Here is a 21,176-nt window from a genome sequence, read left to right as displayed (position 1 = left end):
TATATGAGAAAGAAATACAATACAAGAGAAAAGCAAATTCCACTTGAATTCTTCGTTTTGTGTCCTGTGATTTATATAATTACCAACGGTCCGAACTGAACCTGAAAACAACACACATTTTCTTTATTAAAATTGGTGGAGAATCCGGGTAACTTGCCACAGGTAAGCCAAGTTACGCACAAGATCCCCGGGAACCTCAGCGAGACCCCAACCTTGGAGCACCAAGACAAGTACTGTTGCCACAAATCTGCTCCGCATTCAACAATGGATACCACATACCGAAATGAAATGTCGTACCAAAGAGCATTCCCCACAACGACACGAACAACGTTTCTACCAAATCTACCTTTCAACCGAAGATGGACACGTTCATCCGACGACGCCTGCCAAACAACGGCTACAAGACACCAGGAACCCCCGATGTCATCTATCAGGCCAAAATCGTCGCCTCGGAATCAGTGTTTTAGATGTGGTAAGTGGGTATTCCATTGTTATCAAGAGCACGTTAAAATCACTTGTCAGGCAAAATCAGCCCAATGTTTCAGATGTGGCAAATTCGGACATTTCTCACGGGCTTGTTTTTCAAAGCGCCCAATTTCGGACCAATCAAACCAAAATCATAAATCAAAAAGTAAATTTCATAAAAGCAGGGACGCAAAACGCATGTCAGAGTTCATCTCGCGAAAATCAATAGTATGTGAATTTCCATTTTCGGACCTTTCTGACTCAGAATTCACAAAAATAAACAAAAGAAATCAAATTCAAGTACAAATTGTACCACAGATCAAAAGCAAAAATTGGCACAAATGAAAACGAGCTGGAAATTAAAGAGCTCAAAAGCACCAAAGAAAATCTTGAAGCTGAAAATGAACGCTTGAAATTAGAAGCTAAACGAGAATCAAACTTATACTAATGAGTTAAGAGTCAGCTTTGCAGAAACGTTTTAATTTGTATCAGAGTGAACATGAGCGTTTAAAACGGGAGAATGCATTTTTTGAAAAAAGAAACGATGATAAATCTGGTCAAATAGCTCGTCTTGAAAAAGACATCACAAAATATAAGGAAACAATCGCTAATCTTGAAAGCACGATTCAGAATTTCGAAAGAGAAAATTTGCTTGTAAATTCTCAAACGTCTCGACAAAATTGTCAAAATTACGCACCTCCCAATCATAACCAACCATTTCGGCCAAATCGAAGACGAGGAAATTTTGGAAACCAATTTGGTTACTATTAAGTTTTTAGCAGTTTTTGCTAACCCATGCTTAAGCTTAAGCTAATTATACTTCTAGATTTGAAGGAGTCAATGAAAACCAATAACAGTCTCTTGAAAACAACAGTATCCACTTTTATTACATGTGTGTTTAATTTGATGGACAATCTACTGAATGAACGTTATAAAGTTGTTAAAAGCCTAGGTGTATTTAGATTATCAACACTGACTTGTTTAACAAATAATTTAGACTCTGGGACAGAGTCTTCCTGAGCGAGAGAAGGAAGTTGTCATAGAGAAATTTGAGATGTTCTTTGTTTTTATATAATTGTATATTTTACCTATAGATGTGTTGACAAGTTTAAAATCTACCCTAAGGCATTGTGGTCTTATTTTTGTGGAGTGACCGACAATTACATACAGTAGTTCACATGTCAAAGTGTTTAACCTTCCTTGAGGCAATGGTGTCATTGATAAGCTTAAGTAGATATATTTCATATCAAAACTGTCGATATATTGTCAAGTCGTTTAATTGTGATAATATCTTTATGCTATTGATCTTGATTACATCCGGGTTTACCTATCGGACAATGGTCATTTTATTATAAAAACCCATGCCTGATTATGAACATCAGTTGGATTCCCAACCTTCAAGGCGGTCACTACGGATATTTCTTGGATTACCAGATAGTGAACTGTGTGTGAACATTATTCCAATTCTGAACATCAGTTGGATTCCCAACCTTCAAGGCGGTCACTACGGATATTTCTTGGATTACCAGATAGTGAACTGTGTGTGAACATTATTCAAATAGTGGACTTTTAATATGTTGGATCGCCATCTACGGACAAATAATTCAGTATCTACGTTGGATTACCAATACGAGTGAACTTTCATTTTATTTCTATGTAATGTGCCACATATGTTTGATATATGAGAAAGAAATACAATACAAGAGAAAAGCAAATTCCACTTGAATTCTTCGTTTTGTGTCCTGTGATTTATATAATTACCAACGGTCCGAACTGAACCCTCAATAACACAAACATTTTCTTTATTAAAAAAGCATGAGAAAAGTTAAAGAAACAAACTTAAGTTCAGGAGCCTTCCTTATAATATGTAATGCTTTCCTATGGATAATTTCAATTAAGGAATTCCTCAAATTGAAGGATTGTTCATGAAACTGAGCCCTGTTCATAAATATCCATTGTAGATGACGTCTAGTGTGTGTTGATGCAGGAAAACTAAAGATGTAGGATACATGGCATCGTCATTATTTTAATCGCCATTTTCCCAGATGGAAGATAATCCAATGTGAATGTATGCTTCCTTTATCTTCACTCTATCTACTTAGAGTAAAAAATCGATATGATCCATTGTAAGGCTTGATGTAAATAGGACCCAGGTCGCGGGTGCGTATTTCTTTGTTCATTAAAAGGTCGTAATGTCACGCCTCCAATGAGGTGCTGATTTCCACGGTATTCCTTTCGAGAATAATACAGAGCTATGAATCTCAATTACCAAGGTTCTCATTACCGTGTTCTAGCGACTGACGTCTCCATCTAGAATGTTCGATGCAGCACCATATCAGGTCATCCATACCTTTTACTGCTAATAGATCCGAAGGCACTTTTGAAAATCAACAACTATCGACGTGATTTAGCAGGATTTGTTTTATGACTATCACAATCTTTGTACAACTTATTGAGAATAGTGCATCTTGTAAGACCCAAAAGTAGTTGTTTTCAGATTTTCGTCAAAGAGCATCAATATTTTACTAGATACACTAGTTAACCATGAGTAATTCGTATCTTGCCTGGTTGAACTAGTGCATCGTATACCTGCTGTGATTGCTCCCATTCTGTCGTATTTACTTACTACAGCTTTGAGAAATCTACGATTGGAATGAAGTACAATGATTTCACGATCAGACATTGAAGTTGACACGCTACATAGAATGATACACAATGTTGTTAGTTCTTCACTAGGGATCGCGGTGACCGACTAGTTGATGTTCTGCATTTGCATATTACAGATTTATCTGCCTTTGCACGTTAGTACTGATTGTTAGGTCATGATTTCATGTGTGTAACGTCATATTGTTTGGAGGGAAACGACGTAAATTGTACTCACAATACACTGACGTCACAATCGATAGCTACCAGCAAAAGGAGATAACTCTGCAATATGCAAAGACGGAATAGGATATTCCGATAATTTACCAAAAGTCCTTAACCTCTTGGTCGAGAATTCAAATCATGTTCGAACCTTATGCGGGACAGTTGTCAGCTACTGTACGCTAAATGGTGGTTTTTCTCCAGATAATCCGGGTTTGCTGTAGCTGCAATATTGTAGCTCAAAAGACATTTTGGCAGAAAATTGTGTCGTCTTTAGAGCTACAATTGGTGCCTATTACTGCTAATGGAGCAAAGTAATGATTATACAAACCATTATAAAACGTTTCTTTGCATTCTATCGTATTCTTTTTATATCGCTTCCCTTCTAGGGAATAAAACTGAACTGTATAAAATATTAAATTCTCATCGATCATTATTTTTTTTTACATAATACATATGATGAAGGTTTTTCTGGAGGGAATTTATACGGCAAGTCCACAAGTTGTGAATTTGACGTCTTGTGAGCGATACGGTATATATTAAGAATGGTAGTTATGTTTGTTTTAGACAAAAATAATATGTTAAAGCGTGTATACGCTTAAAATAATTGGAAACCTACAAAAAGTATAGAAAACTGTGCCTGAGTGATTTTCGGAGGCAGTGCTCCACTACGACACATAGGGACCAATTCGTACCCGGCCGAAAGGTATAGTAGGCCGGGTACGTATATTCGTTCTAGGTTTGCTGCACCTTTAGGCCTGGTTCTAATATAAACCTATAAACCTAGCACGTACTTAATGTCCTTGACATTTGATAGGGCGCTAAACCAATCAAACTGAGCCAAAGTTCTCCACTACTACTCTAGTAAACTGCAATGCAAATTAAGTACATTGACTTCACATCCTTTATCAGGCCCTTCAGTTCAATTCGTCTCTGTCTCATCTATTCACCGACTGGGCTATACATGCACCCTTGTCGTATATTAACACATTTGTTACGGTTTCTATAATATCTTTATTTTTTGCCATCGGTTAACAAAGTCACAGTGTCGTTCGATGTACCGACATTAATGTTAGTAGCCTTGATTTTTGCCGCGATCTTTGAACGATATAATCAAAATAAAAGAAGTTTTACTTATTTATCTTGTATCTTTGATATTCTATTTGCAGGTTAGATCCAGATTTACAATGTCCTTTACCGGAACGAAATTTTCACTATATAAAAAAAAAGAACAAAAAAAGTTATTGTACAATATATTTGGTGTTTTATAAATCCCAGTTGCCATTTTTATTTACACTGGATAAATGCTTCCTTTTTAACGAAGAAGAAATCCCCACATCTAATTGTCCTACTTCTTGTTCCGGTATGAGAATAAGTAGCAATATCCGTCTCGGCCATTTCCGGTAACTACCGAAATACGCCGAATGTCACGTTTCCTGTCGGAATCGACCGCGGAATCGTGTTTCAAAATGGCCAATCCGTGCTCTTAAATAAAAGCGACCAAACCAATTTGGATACAATAGCTTTATATCTGGGTTGATATCGAGTTATTTCGCCAAGTCGATAAATCGGTTTTCACTGTTTACGATGGCACTAAATTCGGGAAATACATTTCCGTGATGTGTGGTATAGTGATATAGTGGAGCCCATTCCAATATAATCATATAGATCACTAATTCTCTCTCCCTGATCCATTGCTATAAATGTGAGGAAATATGGGGCTATCATAATCATGAGAGTGTTGGTTAAATCGCAATTTTTGTCCCACTTTGAGCGGCTACAAATGTCCAGGGCGACAAATTGTTTTTGCTCCCATAGATCAGAAGGGAATATTGCTTTCAAGTAATTAGTTTATCTCCACGTTTGCCGAAGGGCTTCTAAGCTAGATTTGATCTGTCCTATTAACGGATCGTTTATATACGGATGTCAGTCGATGTTGTATTACTTAATTCAACGGGAATTTCAACTTCAATAATCAAAATTAGAATTATATTAAGGTCTTAATTATTGGGCACATTGGTTGAATCTTAAGCGTTTACTTTTAAAGGAATGCTACATCATTCAATCGCCTTTCTATCTTGTAAACTGCACGATTGACTGTGCAGAAAAACAATAGATAAAACAATATTCAAAATAAAGAAGTTCTTATTGCGACTTAAATCAATAGACATAATAACGATTTTAGAAATTACTGAAAAGAAATTAGTATTCATACATGATATAAGTTTATTTGTTAAGGTAATAGAATTTAAACAATGTGGTTCGGGGGTAAAGCGTCTTCTTAGTCATACACACATAGGTGCGATTCTTGTTTAGTCAGAACGTTACTTAATGACATTCAATGATATAAACATTAAAATACTCCAGACTACAGACTACATAGTAACAACCGACCATTTGAAAAAAAAAAAAAAATCTGCGATGTTTACGTTAAAATATATTTGGTCTGTTGTTTATGAAACCCATAAACACGATGCTGTAATGACACCATTTCTGAATTGTTAGACTATTTTAGATCATCAGCCACATTGTACTACTTGAAAACATACTAAATATATCTAGCGAATATTTATACATATTCCGGTAAGTCTGTACTCGTTGCATGAGTCAAACACGTGTTTTTTAAATTCATCCTTCTTTGCGCAGGACAATTACAGCACAAGACTCCCCTTGGACCCCGGGATGGCGAGATAGGGAACTGGCTAAGTGCTCCTTCACACAGCATATAGACTGGGCCATTTTGTCGCCGACCAAGATGGAAAATCAATGTGTTATACTAGCTTTCTTTACGACAGATATTGGCGAAGATAATATTTGTCCATCACAGCAAATTGAGCAATTTGAAATGCTGGCGGTTATAAGAAAGAAACCCGCGTCTCGGGGTTACCGGATTGACCGCAATCACGAACATATCACAGAAATCCGTAATATCAATGCCGGAATCGGATTCGCAACTAAATAGGTATTGACAGAATCATTAAGACGCTTGAAATCGATACTATTTCCTGATGGTGGTTCGAGTCTACAACATGTTTCTTCGGACAAATACTATTATATGAAAGTTCATTTTGTTGGCTTTTAATCTTGTTTATTAAAATTGTTTGAAATATCGTGTAATGCCGTTTATGAAACTGACCTTTTCTATAGCATCCAAATGTACAAAAAAAAAAAAAAAAAAATGCAACATGGTCATTTCCACGTGCTTATCAGGTAAGACTAGCGTATAGATTTCCCATAGGCGACAATGCTAGCATTAATAAGTGTATCTAAAATTCTGTTCATACAAATATGACTTACTTATACTTGTTGGAAAGGTAATTCAGTCACGAATACAGTTACGAAGTGAAAAAAGCGTGTTCACCAATAAAACTTCTTCCAAAATCCATGCTCGTCTAAAATAAAGCAGTCCCGCACAGAATACTAAGTGAAAACACAGGAAATTGTCAAATTTTCAAAATTACCCTAAATATCCCCCAAATGCAAAAATTAATGCTCAAATATTATTTTCAAAGAGTAGAAAACATGCATTTAATATTTATGGCATTAGTTGACAAAAATGGTTTATTTTAAGCCAATAGTCCACCCTCTAACATGAAGTTCAGTCTCGAGCCATCAACATTAATTTTTGGCCAATCAGAGGCGAGATTCTATTTATAGGTGTCTTACCTATACAAAACCCTGTTGTAACTGATTGTAAAAATTATTACCCAAACCTATACAGTATGTTATACCAAGTACACATCAAAAGAAATTTTTCAAAAATATGAAATATTAAAGAAATGGGGCCACTTTTACTCCAAGTGTACCATGCCCCCTTGGGCCGCGGTGGCCAAGTGGTTAAGATGTACCGACATATTACCACATGCCCTCCACCTCTGGGTCGCGAGTTCGAATCCCACGTGGGGCAGTTGCCATGTACTGGCCGCTGGTCGGTGGTTTTTCTCCGGGTACTCCGGCTTTCCCCCACCAACAAACCTGGCTCATCCTTAAATGACCCTGGCTGTTAATAGGACGTTAAACTAATCAAACCAAAAACCAGTAAAAAATTAAACTCCATAGCCCCAGGCATTAACCCCTCCCTGCCACAGTAAACAACTATGTATGCTGTCATGTAAAATACTTTTTCTTGTAAAATAATGTTGTTTGTTTTCCCCCAAAATGTCTCCATAATATTAAATTAACTAAACAGTGAATAAGCTATGATTCTAAAATGAAATAACATGCATTAAAATCCGCTTGTGATGAGATAATTGTCAAAACAGTAAAAGCCTGCAATGTCGCTCTATAGGTAAGACTAGCGTATAGATTTCCCATAGGCGACAATGCTAGCATTAATAAGTGTATCTAAAATTCTGTTCATACAAATATGACTTACTTATACTTGTTGGAAAGGTAATTCAGTCACGAATACAGTTACGAAGTGAAAAAAGCGTGTTCACCAATAAAACTTCTTCCAAAATCCATGCTCGTCTAAAATAAAGCAGTCCCGCACAGAATACTAAGTGAAAACACAGGAAATTGTCAAATTTTCAAAATTACCCTAAATATCCCCCAAATGCAAAAATTAATGCTCAAATATTATTTTCAAAGAGTAGAAAACATGCATTTAATATTTATGGCATTAGTTGACAAAAATGGTTTATTTTAAGCCAATAGTCCACCCTCTAACATGAAGTTCAGTCTCGAGCCATCAACATTAATTTTAATTTGTGCCAATCAGAGGCAACATGGTCATTTCCACGTGCTTATCAATTATGTCAGGATTTCCTATCATTATCTTTAAAAGGCTTGTAATCAATATACGGTTTTCCTCTGTTAACAAACACTTTAATGACAGAGACTAATCATTTCAGACCAGAAGACTGAGACGGAAATGATGTATAATTACTAAATGGCTTCCGAAAACGCGATGTAAGGCAAACTATAATTTGAGTTTGTTTTGTGTTTCTCTATTAGAGTGTCATATTAACTTTGACTCTAGTGTTTATTTCCTCAGGCAGACGCATGACTCAACGCTCTTTTTCTTATAAAACCCTATACTATCTACGGTTTCTAATAGTTCAAAACCAATAATGTTCTACTGTAGCAGCTAATACATGTAGCTTGAAACTGAAATACTTCTTTAACTATAGTTATGGGACTTTTAATAGTGTGGAAGACAAATGTTAAACTAAGTAACACCTATTATATGATTTCAGCTTCATTTTCTGTCCCACGTCTCCTCCAAATACAATTATACTCATCACATGTATACAATAAGCCTGGGTTGCCTGCCGTAGTTTCTCAACTATATATCCGCTAGACTTCGATTCATTTATAAGCGCAGCCTAGCGGAGAAATTTAGTACTAAGGCAGGAAATCCAGTCTAATCAAAATCATAATCGGAACATCTCTTCATGCGTGTGTAGAAAAATGAAGAAAGCATTCAATGGCATTTAACTACGCATGCAGCAGGAGAGACGTCCTTACTTCTACCTTTGATGCTGGTAAGACGAATACAACCTTAACATATCTATGTATGATATGGATTTCTGAAACAAAAATATGATTATAGTGTATTTAAATGTTTCCAAATTTCCTGGGTCAAAATTTATACACTTTATTATCATAAAATTATACCGCACTTACATTATAATGATCCATTTGTGGGTTTCAACGACAAACATCTGTTAAAATGCATAGATAAATTTATACAAAACAAATAGATAAATAAATTAATTAATAAACCAAAAAAGAAACACAATGACGAGATAGTGGATAGAGTTGTTAAAATATGATTGGATTATTATAAAGATATATAGAGAATAGCATCACGCGCTCTAAAGGAACAAGCGCCCTCTGTTTCTTCTGTGACGTTTATACTATAGATGTTGGTCAAATCTACTACAAAACATGTCTTAATATATATCACACAAGAAATAGAATATCCTTTAACGAAAACTGAAGAATAAGATATAACATTTAAATCAATAAGAAATCATACAGGCAAATGAAAGAAGAAAAATAAATAAAACATACCAGGATGTAATTCCAAGGAGTTGTGAGACTTCCAAATATTCATAATAAATCCTGCCACGAAAAGTAATTTAGAGACAGAGATTTGTAAATTGTATCTTTATTAAGACAGACAGCCACTTAGCTATTAACTGGCCCGCCAGATATTCTGATTCTCTACTTTTTCGCTAGCAGATATCGGTTATCTGGCGTTTCGGCGCATTTATTCCAATAAAGACCAAATGGAATGCAACAACACGCTATTCGGATTTGAAACTGAAATCGTATCTGATTTTCAAAATTTTATTCTGAATTAAAACCCCATTTGTGCGACCAATACACACGCAAGACTAATATTAATGAGGGTCTCAGCCATTGATGACCGCTACATTGGCGCTCGGAGCCAATTTGTCAATTACAACACTTCGGGCTCACGTGGATGTACGCCAGCTAAGATTAAAAACACAATAACATGAGCTAATCGCTATTGACATATTCAGACCCTTAAAACAACGTCATTCCGTAGTGTATCTCACAAAGCACCAGTAATTGTATATTGATTCGGTAGGATTAACTATAGTCTTTCCCTTCCTTACATGGTCTCGGAAACACTTGATGCCGTGAAGATTTCCTTTATACCCTGAGAGCTATTCAGCCCGTATCAAACTTCGATTTCGGTATTAGAAATAACACTTATATTCTGAGAAGATTATGGTTGACTGAGGAATTAGAAGACGTAAGTGTATTCAATTTCATGTTGAGGTTGTTCCACTTGTGTTTGGTAAGTAGCAGGCTACACTACTAATCCGTTTTCCTGCGGGAGAGCCATATGGGCAACGTGATACATGTCTCTGTTTCGTTTCCAGGAAATGTATTCGTGACAAGAAACCATCAACCTGTTCCAACCCATGTAGTCCATTATTTCTTGTGTTGGTCAGTAAAACGATGTTTCATGTAATCCGATAACTTAGTCTAAAGAGACACAGAGAGAGGAGCCGAAGGAAACAGAATGAAAGGAAGATAGAAATACAGACAGGATAAGAAGCTTTCACAGAAGAACCAAGTAAAGAAAGAATAGATGACAAATATAGATTAGCAGATGACGATAAAAGAAAAGAAGAAAATGTTGAAAAAGATAAAAGATGTATTGGGTTGGTACTGGTGGGTGGTTCACATTAGTTCTGCAATGTCCGAAATTGACTGCAAATCAATATTTCGTGTGAAGTGAAGACTCTCTAATTATTCGGTGGCAGTTTCATACAAAAAAAAAACTTCTCAGAAAAAAAATCAAAGCAATAGTTTATTGGAAGTTACTATTACCAAATAGCTAGTTAGAATAAAGGCAAAGAGGATGCTTGAGGACAAGTTTTGGTTCCATTAAAATCTTTGTTTAAAATTCAGCTTCAGTAAACTAGTAATATTCGGTCATTGCAGATTACGACTGGTAATGAATATAAGTCTGGATAATTTGAACTAAGTATTTAAAAGTTTCCATTTACAATGTCTACTCGATTGATTTTTTACTGTCTTAATAATATTGATTATTTCAGAATACAACACATAATGACAGCTCAGAGTATCGTACAATTACTGATAAATAATTAAGTTTCATGACTGAATACAAATTACAAGAAATACATACATATTGAAAAAAAAAGAAAAAAAAACCGCAAAATATTATATATAAAAACACCACAAAATCGGAAATATATATGATAAATTATGACAAACATGTATTGACCAATTAAATATCTGCTACATGTACAAATTATCAGGTAATTGAAATTGAAAGCTCACGCAAAGACGAAATAATATAGATATATGATGTATGATACAGTATTATTTTTTATTCGTGATTTTGACACATGTATTTTGGTATGTTTAAAGTCATTTAATACAAAACCAGCAGCTGACTTTTTAGATTACGTGAATCCTTCTGTATTACGGATGTCATGGTGTTAATATGGAAAGCGTAAGACATATTCGGAAGACACTTTAATTGAAATGGATGTCTTCATTTGTCATAATTACGCAGTTGCAAGTCATTTGCAATTAGTCTTTTGGATTAACGATAGAAACATGAGCTAAGGGAAAAGCAAAACGGCCGTCTTCAAAATTCCTGAAACCGAATTCAGATATAAATGATAGGTTTGCGTTTCAATGTGCAATTTATATAATTGGCGCGTTCGTCACAAACATTGCAAAAGTCACTTCATCATAATAGTTAGAAACTAAATAAGGCGTTTATTCAAGTCTGAACACCATGATTGGTAGAGAAATCTCAATTATGTGGGGAGTACCAATACAGGAAGTTCGCCATTTTGTTATATATGACTTGTCAATAATTACGCCAATTAAAGGACGGAATATGTTTGCGGAATAGAGAATGAATTGTTATACTCCATGTTGCCGTAGGATTTATTAGATAGTGCATTTAAACTGTCAGAGTGTTGCCGCGAAACGTAATCATAAAGACGGAATATTTTCCATGAAAACCAATTACTACACAGGAACACTTCTCCCGTTGTTTATAAACCAGCTGAATGATTGGCTTAAAGGCAGAGTTATTGAATTGCTCAAATTTGCTACAAAGTCACATGAAATATGAAAGCTATATATAACTGAAACAAGCATAATTTGCACGGCGATGGCTCAAACGCGTAAATCTAGATTGGGACTGCTTTGTTTCAATCAATATGCATTCGGAATTTGACGTGCATAAAACAGCTCCGTTTCATACATTATAATCGCCTCGGGAGATCTAAATCATATCGAAGCTTCAAAACACCAGAGCGACCCAGATTTTTAAAATGGTTAGATGAAACCTAGAGATATCGTTCCTACTTTGCTACATTAAATTGTCACATTGTATATCTAATTTTATAGATCATAATGCTGATTTTAAAGACCCCCTTCCCAAAAAAAAGAGATTGGAAATAATTTAGTTTCTCGATATTTCCGTCTCTATTCGAACCACAGCATGACGATGAATTATGCTTATATTACACATAAAGCATAAAACCTGGCTATTTTTTATGTATTGTATAATGCTGTAATTAATTCACAATGAAGTTCTTGAACACTCAGGGAAGTCTCCTCCAATTTGTTTGTAACATAATGTCTGTTGAAGATTGTAAGTAACAGTAACCAAATAGGGGATCCATTTACTCTATTTGACCTTCCACGTTATTGTCAAAATGTGCATATATACTCTAAATGTGAATGTTTTCATGAGTGCTTAAGTTCACACGGTAGAAATGTTCATAGTGAAAAAGCCCTCCTGTAATTAACGAAAATCAATTGCCACTTTTACAGTAATCATTCTTCCAATAGATTGACCAAAATTTGTGGACACTTAAACTATTAAGGTTCGAAGTTCATTTTATGCGGCGATTTGATGCACGAAAGTACACATGTAGACCAACCCATAAGTGTTTCATTAAAACATAATTTATTGGTGCAACTTAGTTCGTCACATTCATTATAATTCATTTGCAGCTTTTTTCGCCATATATTACAACCAGTTGTCAACAATGTAAATAAGGCAATAGACTTGTAATAATTAACCAGTTGTCATAACTAGTAGAAAAACACAAGCTTTCTGTATAAACATGTCTGTATCTGTCATGGTCATCTACAGTTAGGGGTTGTAAGAGAGGGATAGAGAGAAGGGGTACGAGCGGGAGAGGAGGTATGAGAGCGTTAATCATCTAGAGTTAGTGGTTGTGAGAGAGAGAGATAGAGATAGAGAGAAGGGGTGCGAGCGGGAAAAAAGGTATGGGAGCGTTAATCATCTGGAGTTAGTGGTTGTGAGAGAGAGAGATAGAGATAGAGAGAAGGGGTACGAGCGGGAGAGGAGGTATGAGAGCGTTAATCATCTAGAGTTAGTGGTTGTGAGAGAGAGAGAGATAGAGATAGAGAGAAGGGGTACGAGCGGGAGAGGAGGTATGAGAGCGTTAATCATCTAGAGTTAGTGGTTGTGTGAGAGAGAGAGAGAGATAGAGATAGAGAGAAGGGGTACGAGCGGGAGAAGAGGTATGAGAGCGTTAATCATCTAGAGTTAGTGGTTGTGAGAGAGAGAGAGAGATAGAGATAGAGAGAAGGGGTACAAGCGGGAGAAGAGGTATGAGAGCGTTAATCATCTAGAGTTAGTGGTTGTGAGAGAGAGAGATAGAGATAGAGAGAAGGGTACGAGCGGGGAAGGAGGTATGGGAATGTTAATCATCTAGAGTTAGTGGTTGTGAGAGAGAGAGATAGAGATAGAGAGAAGGGGTGCGAGCGGGAAAAAAGGTATGGGAGCGTTAATCATCTAGAATTAGTGATTGTGAGATAGAGATAGAGAGAAGGGCTACGAGCGGGAGAGGAGATATGGTAGTGTTAATTATTTAGAATTAGGGATAGAGAGAGAGAGAGACAGAGATAGAGAGAAGGTGTGCGGGCGGGAAAAGAGGTATGGGAGCGTTAATCATCTAGAATTAGTAATTGTGAGATAGAGATAGAGAAATAGAGAGAAGGGCTACGAGCGGGAGAGGAGATATGGTAGTGTTAATTATTTAGAATTAGGGATAGAGAGAGAGAGACAGAGATAGAGAGAAGGTGTGCGGGCGGGAAAAGAGGTATGGGAGCGTTAATCATCTAGAGTTAGGGATTGTAAGAGAGAGACAGAGATAGAGAGAAGGTGTATGAGCGGAAAAAGAGGTATGGGAGTGTTAATCATCTAGAGTTAGGGGTTGTAAGAGAGATAGAGATAGAAAGATAGAGAGAAGGGCTACGAGCGGGAGAGGAGGTATGGGAGCGTTAATAATCTAGAGTTAGTGGTTGTAAGAGAGAGAGAGAGAGAGAGAGAGAGAGAGAGAGAGAGAGAGAGAGATAGAGAGAGAGAGAGAGAGAGAGAAGAGATAGAGATAGATGATAGAGAGAAGGGGTACGAGCGAGGGAAGAGGTATGGGAGCGTTAATCATCTAGAGTTAGGGATTGTGAGAGAGAGGTAGAGAGAGAGAGAAGGGGTACGAGCGGGGAAGGAGGTATGGGAGTGTTAATCATCTAGAGTTAGGGATTGTAAGAGAGAGATAGAGATAGAGAGAAGGGTACGAGCGGGGAAGGAGGTATGGGAGTGTTAATCATCTAGAGTTAGGGATTGTAAGAGAGAGATAGAGATAGAGAGAAGGGTACGAGCGGGAGAAGAGGTATGGGAGTGTTAATCATCTAGAGTTAGGGATTGTAAGAGAGAGATAGAGATAGAGAGAAGGGTACGAGCGGGGAAGGAGGTATGGGAGTGTTAATCATCTAGAGTCAGGGATTGTAAGAGAGAGATAGAGATAGAGAGAAGGATACGAGCGGGAGAAGAGGTATGGGAGCGTTAATCATCTAGAGTTAGGGATTGTGAGAGAGAGATAGAGATAGAGAGAAGGGGTACGAGCGGGAGAGGAGGTATGGGAGTGTTAATCATCTAGAGTTAGGGATTGTGAGAGAGAGATAGAGATAGAGAGAAGGGGTACGAGCGGGAGAGGAGGTATGGGAGTGTTAATCATCTAGAGTTAGGGATTGTAAGAGAGAGGTAGAGATAGAGAGAAGGGGTACGAGCGGGAGAAGAGGTATGGGAGCGTTAATCATCAGGAGTTTTGGATTGTGAGAGAGAGATAGAGATAGAGAGAAGGGGTGCGAGCGGGAGAAGAGGTATGGGAGCGTTAACCATCTAGAGTTAGGGATTGTAAGAGAGAGGTAGAGATAGAGAGAAGGGGTACGAGCGGGAAAGGAGGTATGGGAGTGTTAATCATCTAGAGTTAGGGATTGTAAGAGAGAGATAGAGATAGAGAGAAGGGTACGAGCGGGAGAAGAGGTATGGGAGCGTTAATCATCTAGAGTTACGGGTTGTGAGAGAGAGGTAGAGATAGAGAGAAGGGTACGAGCGGGAGAAGACGTATGGGAGTGTTAATCATCTAGAGTTAGTGGTTGTAAGAGAGAGATAGAGATAGAGAGAAGGGTACGAGCGGGAGAAGAGGTATGGGAGCGTTAATCATCTAGAGTTACGGGTTGTGAGAGAGAGGTAGAGATAGAGAGAAGGGGTACGAGCGGGAGAGGAGGTATGGGAGCGTTAATCATCTAAAGTTAGGGATTGTAAGAGAGAGATAGAGATAGAGAGAAGGGTACGAGCGGGAGAAGAGGTATGGGAGTGTTAATCATCTAGAGTTAGGGATTGTAAGAGAGAGATAGAGATAGAGAGAAGGGGTACGAGCGGGAGAAGAGGTATGGGAGCGTTAATCATCTAGAGTTAGGGATTGTGAGAGAGAGATAGAGATAGAGAGAAGGGGTACGAGCGAGGGAAGAGGTATGGGAGCGTTAATCATCTAGAGTTAGGGATTGTGAGAGAGAGATAGAGAGAGAGAGAGAAGGGGTACGAGCGGGGAAGGAGGTATGGGAGTGTTAATCATCTAGAGTTAGGGATTGTAAGAGAGAGATAGAGATAGAGAGAAGGGTACGAGCGGGGAAGGAGGTATGGGAGTGTTAATCATCTAGAGTTAGGGATTGTAAGAGAGAGATAGAGATAGAGAGAAGGGTACGAGCGGGAGAAGAGGTATGGGAGTGTTAATCATCTAGAGTTAGGGATTGTAAGAGAGAGATAGAGATAGAGAGAAGGGTACGAGCGGGGAAGGAGGTATGGGAGTGTTAATCATCTAGAGTCAGGGATTGTAAGAGAGAGATAGAGATAGAGAGAAGGATACGAGCGGGAGAAGAGGTATGGGAGCGTTAATCATCTAGAGTTAGGGATTGTGAGAGAGAGATAGAGATAGAGAGAAGGGGTACGAGCGGGAGAGGAGGTATGGGAGTGTTAATCATCTAGAGTTAGGGATTGTGAGAGAGAGATAGAGATAGAGAGAAGGGGTACGAGCGGGAGAGGAGGTATGGGAGTGTTAATCATCTAGAGTTAGGGATTGTAAGAGAGAGAGGTAGAGATAGAGAGAAGGGGTACGAGCGGGAGAAGAGGTATGGGAGCGTTAATCATCAGGAGTTTTGGATTGTGAGAGAGAGATAGAGATAGAGAGAAGGGGTGCGAGCGGGAGAAGAGGTATTGGAGCGTTAACCATCTAGAGTTAGGGATTGTGAGAGAGAGATAGAGATAGAGAGAAGGGGTACGAGCGGGAGAGGAGGTATGGGAGTGTTAATCATCTAGAGTTAGGGATTGTAAGAGAGAGATAGAGATAGAGAGAAGGGTACGAGCGGGAGAAGAGGTATGGGAGCGTTAATCATCTAGAGTTACGGGTTGTGAGAGAGAGGTAGAGATAGAGAGAAGGGTACGAGCGGGAGAAGACGTATGGGAGTGTTAATCATCTAGAGTTAGTGGTTGTAAGAGAGAGATAGAGATAGAGAGAAGGGTACGAGCGGGAGAGGAGGTATGGGAGCGTTAATCATCTAGAGTTACGGGTTGTGAGAGAGAGGTAGAGATAGAGAGAAGGGGTACGAGCGGGAGAGGAGGTATGGGAGCGTTAATCATCTAGAGTTAGGGATTGTAAGAGAGAGATAGAGATAGAGAGAAGGGTACGAGCGGGAGAAGAGGTATGGGAGTGTTAATCATCTAGAGTTAGGGATTGTAAGAGAGAGATAGAGATAGAGAGAAGGGGTACGAGCGGGAGAAGAGGTATGGGAGCGTTAATCATCTAGAGTTAGGGATTGTGAGAGAGAGATAGAGATAGAGAGAAGGGGTACGAGCGGGAGAAGAGGTATGGGAGCGTTAATCATCTAGAGTTAGGGATTGTAAGAGAGAGATAGAGATAGAGAGAAGGGGTACGAGCGGGAGAAGAGGTATGGGAGCGTTAATCATCTAGAGTTAGGGATTGTGAGAGAGAGATAGAGATAGAGAGAAGGGGTACGAGCGGGAGAGGAGGTATGGGAGTGTTAATCATCTAGAGTTAGGGATTGTAAGAGAGAGGTAGAGATAGAGAGAAGGGGTACGAGCGGGAGAGGAGGTATGGGAGTGTTAATCATCTAGAGTTAGGGATTGTAAGAGAGAGGTAGAGATAGAGAGAAGGGGTACGAGCGGGAGAAGAAATATGGGAGCGTTAACCATCTAGAGTAAGGGGTTGTAAGAGAGAGAGAGAGAAGGGGTACGAGCGGGGAAGGAGGTATGGGAGCGTTAATCATCTAGAGTTAGGGATTGTAAGAGAGAGGTAGAGATAGAGAGAAGGGGTACGAGCGGGAGAAGAGGTATGGGAGTGTTAATCATCTAGAGTAAGGGGTTGTAAGAGAGAGAGAGAGAGAGAAGGGGTACGAGCGGGAGAAGAGGTATGGGAGTGTTAATCATCTAGAGTTAGGGATTGTAAGAGAGAGAGAGAGAAGGGGTACGAGCGGGAGAAGAGGTATGGGAGCGTTAATCATCAACTTTAATAACTCTGAATATATCGACTTTTAGAGAAATTGTTTTGATTCTTAATCTAGAATAATGGTAGATAGTCTTCTGGACATCAATTGAAAAGACATATTATATGAATAAGCTGTATTATGTGTTTAGACTCTCCAAACTTTTAAAATCGTCTTAATTGTATAGTATTATTAATGAAACAATTCAGTAGTGGTATTGTGTAACTGGGAAGAATGAGTTGTCCATTATCTAAGACGGTTATAATGAAGGCAGTGTATACTTTTCAGCAAATGATGAGTTGTCAGAATTAAAAAAAGGGAGGAAGATTGACAGAAAGATAAGGTAGTTTTAGGCCGTTATTTGTCTAGATTGGTTTTTTCTAGCAAGTTTCAGAGTATAAAGATTGTCTTTTTGTGCGTGTGATGCAGATAAAAACATGCACACCCACTCACACGTAAGTACATCGAATGACGTATCAAAAACATCCAAGATATAAACGTATAATTATTAAAACAACTAAGTATGCACATTTTGATGAAGATATATATTATCTTATAAATCTGCGTTGAAATTGTATTTTTGCCCAAAGGTTTTCGTTAATCTTTTAAGACAACGTGACCTTGAAGTCAACAAGAAAAAGAAAAAAAGGATATTTCGAAAGACAAGTATTGGTTCATTCTCTGACGTACAACCCCATTACTACGGCTTGACTGCACTCAGATTGGTAGGCTAGTACACAACGTTTGTGTAACATGTACATTAGGACACTTAGGTCTTCCCAGATAATGGTAGGCTTCCCAGTGTGCAGATACGGTGATGCACAGTCTGCTATATAACAATCACCATTTTTTACTGATTTTTTTCGTGGTGTTATTTATACGTATAAAAAGACTATCTAAGCCGGATCTGTCAAATACTTGCTCCCATCGTCTCTAAAAGCGGAAAATTACCGGGCGAATTGGACGTAGCGTTGCATACGGACAGAATGCACCAAAACGTGTGATTTTTTAACGTATCAAAGGGTATAGGACTTAATGTTTTAAACACTTGAGCTAAATCGGTCCTCTAGAAGCTCGTAACTTCTTGTAATTCAAATAAATTTACATTAGGCCTTGAGTGAACAACAGCATGCCTCGTGTTCCTCACAACGAAATCCTCTGTTGGTTTTTTTTCTCTGATCGAATGATAATGTAAATCGACTTATTTTCACGACGATTTAAATTTGCGTTACCTCTCTCGACAATTTTTTTCGCGGTGATTTATTTTTGCGGATTTTCATCGCCCGCAAAATGCGCAAAAATTAATCGTACACAAAAAATGAGTTAGTATATAGTAGTTCAAACTGGTTTTTTTGTTGGCGATTTTACCTATAAATAAGAAAATCAAATTTACGCATTATTTATTTTTACTACCTGTCTTTCAGTATAGTTCGAGGATCATTTTTTTCGCGATCACAACCATGCTCTGCGAAATCTGAAAAATATCATCCTCGTAAAATAACCGGCTACAGAGTACAAACTATAAAACGGGGAATAAAGAATAGGACCACCAGCTCACACATTCCTATATGATGTTAGCATTTAATCTGAATAACATTCGACTAGTATACAATTTAGTATTTTGATTGAAGCAAACTATATAGAAACATGACATAACTTTTACATTTTGTTCATACTCTCAACAGTAATGGGTAAGTAACAATCATGCTTCATGTGACTCAAGCACCAAGAAATGTAGAATAGATACCTTGACATTCCCTGTTGAGCCTCACGACTTTGGAACAAAAAGATACCAAAATATCGACAATTTTGACAGTTTAATTTCTCCAACATCTACCAGTCCATCCTAATTTTATGGTTACGAGTTAAAAACTTTACATTTCCAAGGAAAATGTCGCATATGAAAGTGGCCATTAATGCTTTTCAGATTGAACACTACGGGACTTTAAAAATGGTTATACATTTTATTATCTACTCGACATCAGACCCTTGACAGCTCTCACCATGGCATTGCAATGCAATGTATATTGAAAAAAGCGATGTACGACATGGAATAAGAACACTTTTATCATGTCTCAGATCAAAAGCAATTTTTGAGGGTTCATAAGAGACAATGATATAGAGAAAGAGCAAAATTAGAAAATAAAAAAAAAAAAAACAGTCTTAAAAGTGGAAATATCTGTGGCATGGTCATTTCCACTATAACGTTTTCATGAAAGATGCTCTATGAACAATAAACTGTAAATGTATGTCTTATTAACACAAAAATAATATAAAAAAAGTTTATTTTGCTTTTGATGGATACGCAATCAGTACTTCATTCTTTATATGGTATAGTTCAATACATTTTTTTTGGGACGCAAATGATTATTTTTGATATTTTTTATCTAAAATAAAATCACACGAAAAAAATCAACAAGTGCAAATTGTGCCATGTGAATATAACATCACACAAAAAACGAAAATATACAAACACGAAATATACATCCACAAATCCAGTAGCGATTTTCATCGAAATTCCGATACATGTGAAAAGAAACACACAAACTTACGGGGACATATGCCATAAAATACAACATATATATTTCAGAAGCTTATGTTAAAGTTAATGGACCGTTCAACTGATAAACCAAATGGCTTAAAGTATTACAAAACTTGTACTAGTGGCTGGGGAAGGGAATGAGGAGGGGGAGTCAACATTAACAAAGACCATGTATAATATAATCATAGTAATTACCTGGAGGTCGTATTGTAACTTCATTCCACATCTGATGTGGCTGTTATTAGTCTTTTGTTCTCAGACCCCGATCCTATATCAAAAAGTCTGCCGATCTCGGGTAGTCATAGTAATCATACCAAGGTTCGTTTTATAGATAAAAGTCTGTAATATGATTTTTAGGATATTGTCGTTTATGGCGGTGTTTTTAATCTAATCAAAACTTCTTACCTGGTATCAGCCTGTAGTTATTATATATCAGATTAAGGCTATTCTGCTACCATTAAGATAATAACACACATTTTATATCTTTGTGTTGATGCATTAATTATCTACAATTTGTCTTTTCTCATATATAGTCAAGCCGCGAGGTGTCTTCTTATATTGGTTGCTACAGCGTTATATATAGCTTGGTAAATTGTAATACTAAAACCTATGGCAAATCCAGTCTTTATCATTATACAAACACTCCATGCCCTCTTGAACAACATAACACAAATACATTTCGGTATCGCGGCAGGCAAACATTATTTCCGCATCAACAACAAGCCAATAGGACATTTATAAGAAGGAATGAAAAGGTCAGACATCACATGAGGATTCGGACGAAACTTAATAAAAAGTACAACGAGGAAGAAGACATTGTCAGATTTAATTAAATGCCACACAGAATGGAGTTTCCACTTGTGTAAGAGTGCATCATGTTCGTTAGCATCCCGATAAAACAAACGATTTGTTGTCGTGTTTGTGAGACTAGAGGACAAATGACATAATACGGTTT

Source organism: Argopecten irradians, chromosome 10, assembly GCF_041381155.1.
Source record: "Argopecten irradians isolate NY chromosome 10, Ai_NY, whole genome shotgun sequence".
NCBI lineage: Eukaryota > Metazoa > Mollusca > Bivalvia > Pectinida > Pectinidae > Argopecten > Argopecten irradians.
Note: the sequence above shows the minus strand (reverse complement) of the source record.